This window comes from Octodon degus, unplaced genomic scaffold (genome assembly GCF_000260255.1).
Source record: "Octodon degus isolate 3935 unplaced genomic scaffold, OctDeg1.0 scaffold00085, whole genome shotgun sequence".
Taxonomy (NCBI): domain Eukaryota; kingdom Metazoa; phylum Chordata; class Mammalia; order Rodentia; family Octodontidae; genus Octodon; species Octodon degus.
In genome coordinates, this window is record NW_004524661.1 from 10,363,133 (window position 1) to 10,368,274 (window position 5,142).

The following is a 5,142-nucleotide window of genomic DNA, read 5'->3' on the forward strand; positions in this document are numbered from 1 at the left end:
TCTTCAGCCAGTCTCTAAAATCTCTCCAAGTTAATTGCTAAGGATCTTAAGCCATATGGACAGGCATTGTCCTAGTAAAGGCCCCACTCCCAGAACCAAAATCTGTACTAGTCAGTGTTTTACTAGAGAAACAGATAAAACACAAGATATGTATAAGAAATGACAAGAATGGCTCACGATGGTCAGCCACAGAGTTGGATGAGGACGTGTACAGAGTGCGTCTGCACACCAGAAACAGAAGGTTTCAGTCCATGATCTGGAGCTCACAGCAGTGTTGTGTGCAAGTCCATATCATGAGGCTGATGGGTCTGCAAAGGAAGGCTGAAGTGTCATCCTGGAAGACGGAAGAGTCTATGCCAGAAAGGCTGAAGGATCCCATGCCAAAGCCAAAGAGTTGGCTCTAGAGTGCAGAATATGATGTCCAAGCTGAAGGCAAAGACTAGATCTCCTCCAAAAAAATGAAACAAGTCTGTCCTTCCTCATTTCTACTTTATACTGTTCAGGCAATGAATTTAAGATGGGTCCTCTCCATCCTAAGGTATAGAATTGCTGAGCTGACTTAGCTAACATTCCCAATGTCTCAAGTTGACACACTTGATGAACCATTATGCTTGATTGTTATCTGATTATAGTTGTAATCAGGTTAGTTTCTACTATCTTCTCAAACTTTCCACTTATTCTTACCAAAAACTCCCCATATTTCATACAGCAAAAATGAGTCTGTGAGCACGCCATCTTCATTTATTACACGGATTTAAAAAAATCATTTGAATCTAGTATATAGCACAGCCTCATAAATTTCCTGGGAACATCTCCTGAAAAATAAAAGATTACTTTACCATGCCAATATTTCTTCCAAAACCCAAAAATTATCTCTACACTGATATGAGCTAAGCATTTATGTAACGTGGCTGGTTTGCTTCTTCCTGAAATTTTCCCATAACTCATGATATATTTGCAGCACTTCTTTCTCAGGAAACAAAGGTAGTAATAACATTGTAGGGCTTTATGTCCTGCATATTAAAGGATAAATTGTAAATATTACATAGTGAGAGTAAATGTTACATATTAAATATTACTTCCTTCTTCTTCTACATATTTCTATAATCTAAAATTGAAATAAATTGATGATATTAGAGTGACTGTATTTCTTAAGTATCTAGAAAATATAGGTAACTGAATATGGGCTTAGGGTGATGACAAGTGAAAAATGACTCACAGTATGATTTACACATCCCTCTGACCAAAAGTGCTTCCATAATATGGTCTAGCTGACAACATGTCACAGATTTCTATATTGATTCAGTGTGACCTGACGGGAGGCACCTTGAGTTGTAACTTCCACTAATGCCCCAGAGTAACCCTCTATTGTTTATCCTACCTAGCTTCCCAGCTGATTATGAATAGACTGTACCACTAGAATGTTATATGAAACTCCACAGCTGCACCCTGTTGTACTTAACTCTTTAATACTTTTTTACAACAAGCCAAGGAAGTTCCCAGTGCCATAAAATCCCTTTTGTTCTACTCAATGTATATGCCCTTCCTTCTGACCAAACTGAGCCTTGGTGGTATGGAATATCACACTTCTCTCAGTAAATCCCCAGTAAGTTTAACCTGCAGTACGAAGCCTGTCTCTGATCCTTTGGTCTCCTGGAACTTGTAGGCTGCTTACATAGCCAGGAGGCCTATTGCCCAGGAAAATCTTCACCAGTGATGCTCTCAGAAAGAAAAAATTAATACAGATATGCATAACATATTTCTATTAATGAAATATATATGTATTATGATACCATAAATATAAGATAGTCCACAGATACCAATGGCTGAAATTAATCCATTTATGATCTGTAAATATTTTATTTCTTTTTGACATATCAGAAAATGATTTCATTATATAAAGAGAAAAATTATAGAATTTCAGAACAAACACTCTTGGGCCAGGGAGATGGCTCAGTGGAATAAGCACTAACTCAAGACATTTAACATAAGAAAAGACTGACTCTCAGATTCCACATAACAAAACATGTAGACTTGAGATACGTGCCCTCTGTATAACTCTTAAATGCCGGGAAACAATTTTTTGTGGCACAAGAAATTGAACTCAGGACCTTGCCAGGCAGGCACTGCACAGCTGAGCTATATCCCTGGCCCCAAACTTATTGTTTTTTCTTTTTTATTACGTCTATGACAAATTGTATTTGGCTTGGGGTGAAAAGCAAAGCAGTTATTTTCAGAAGTTCATTAGTTGCCTAAATGAAAATATAAACTATATCTGTCCAAAATAGTGCATGTGTTGAAATAACAATTTTCTCCCAGTGCAACTTCATAGCCTGGCACTAAATTTTGTGCACAGTGAGCATGGCTTCTGTACAATTTATGGGCATATGCAGTATAGCAGATCCCAAGTAAATTATGAACTCTCTGTGTTACCAAGGCTCTGTCAAACTCTGATTGATTTGGACAGTTTGTAGTTAATTAAGTTCATTTCCAATTCTGCCTTTTCATCTAATTTCAAAGCATTCTATATTGAAAGCCTATTTTCAATTAGTAAGAAGGATGAAACAAAAAGAATTAATTACAAAAGTGACAATCCCCATTTAAGTCTTCATAGTGGTGCAATTATGTATCTTACAAGTTAAGAAGATAGGAGAGTTTGGACTTGTCTAGTATGTTATGTCCTTGATATGTACCTCATATATATTTAAAGTGGATCTGGATGTGCCATTCTAGTGAAAAAAACTGTAACAGCTGAAGTTATTTGCAGTTACTGAGGATCAGATAAGAAAAATTCAGTTTTCATAGGCATTTTACTTAGAATTTAATTAGGGATTACCCTTAATATTTTCTGCATGATATAAGTGGATGAGCTATTTTAGAAAATCTTGTGATCAAATATATGTATTAGTGAATCTTACAAATCAGAGGAGCATGAATAACTTTCAGTGTCAACCACTGATAATAAACTACTACTCTTTAAATTAATCCCATTCCACCACTATGCAAGTCACCATGAGGCCATTCAACCAAACAAATATGACCAGTACTGCATAAAAAGCACACATCAGAGAGGTACAGAAAGCTGCTGTAGATGTCTACTTCTGCCACATGACAGGTACGTTTTCTTAGGAGCGCTCTCACCTCCTTCTTTAGTTAAGATGTTTATAAAATAAGCCAACATCACTGTTGTAGTCAGGATTTATAAGAGAAAAGATTTAATATGAGACACATGATTTATGTGATTATTTTATTATATTTACCCAGGGTCAAATGCAAAAGTGTGGGAGATCTGTCCACACACTACTTATCAACACAAAAATATGACTGTGTAAAATTCAATATTCATTCTTATAAAACCTACAGGTAAGTAGTAATCAATACACTAAACACACAGTTACATCAACATGCACCTGTATGTGGAAGCATTTTTATTAAAGATGCAACAAGCTAAAACTTTCCACCTTGAAGATATATGATATTTTGGGAATGATTAGAAATGCTAATTAAGTTAAACATAGAAAAATAGAAGATGAATTATATTTATGTTGGCAAAATTTGATCATATTCCAAAAAATCACACAAAATTCAATGCTAGTATCATTATAAATGAAACAATATAAGCTAGCAAACCATATGTTCTGTTTTTGTCTTTGCACACTGTCTTCTAATTTTAACAGCCCAATCAGAGAGATACAGGGTCAAAGACAGGCAGAAAAAGAGGCAGAAAAAGAGACAGAAGACAGAGACAGAAGGGTATAATTAAGACATGTTTGGGGAGAACATAGACATAAAAATAATGGAGAAATGATGCTGATGGTAGAGATGGGAGTGGCAGAAACTAAATATTTGTAAAGTTTGAGTATCAGGAAAAGTTTTGAATGTAAAAGTTCAAGGGAAACAATCAGAGAAATTTACAGGCAGGATCCATTAGCAAAAGTCAATGAAAACCAAAGAGCATGGGGACTAAACAATTTCAGAATAGCAATAAACTATCTTAGGAGTAAATTACGAGCTCTAAGCCAAATATTCCTAAAATCCAAACCAACATCATTCGCTTTGCAAATGATAACCAATTACACTTTTATTCTTCTTTGGTGAAAAATTAGGAAGGAAGTTTAAGTCACCCAACTTGGCAGAAAATTTAAATGGAGTTTGTTTCTCCCAAAGTATTAATTTTGACTGCAAACAGTGTACTGATTCTAGATTTTTCCATTATTTTAATGGACAAGTAAAATTCTATATATTATGTCATAAGCAGGTTTTGAAATGTATGCATTATGGAATAGTTTTACAAGCTCTTTCATATGCATATTACCTACTTCCCTACATTTATTTGTAGGAAGAACATTTAAAATCCACTCTTAGAAATTCACACGTGTTGATTTCTTGATTATCCATAGTTCCCTGTTGTGCAATAGAACTCTCAAACCTGTTTCTACTAAATGAAATGACGCATCCTTTGACCAACATCTCTCCAGTTGCTGCCTGATTCTTTCTACTTCATTCAGCCCCGGTAAACACACGTTTGCTTCAGTGATTCTATGATACATACAGTTTTAGATTCTGAGGCTTAATTCATTCCCTATGTGTGTTTCTGGACATTCTGTGCATCAATTTCTTACCCACAAAATGCAAATAGCATTAAATATTGATAAATGACCTATTTAATGACATTTGTAAATTTTTTATTCATTTTAATGAGAAAGAAAGATAAAATAGCAATGAAATAGTTTCAAGACAGGTTAGTCGGACAGTTACAATAATTACTACATTGCATATTGTTGTCTTCATAGTAGTTATTCAGAGGACAAGATGCACACATGATATCTTGAATAAACAATATTAGTACAAACCTTTCTTCTCAATGAGCTAAGAGAAAGTAGCTGTAGCTGTAAATTTCTTGGGAAATATGTCATATGGTATGCATTTATAGTTTGTTATACTGAGAAATAATATTCTTTATCCCTAGCTTATTTTATGAGCACAAAGAACATTTCCTTCATTTTAATATATCTAATGCTAAATAAGTCCCTTCATAAAGTTGAAAAGGGCTAGCTATGGTGACTCATACCCATAGTCCTAGTACATGAAAGGCTAAGACATGAGAATTTCTGGGAGTTTGAGGACAACCTGGGACACACA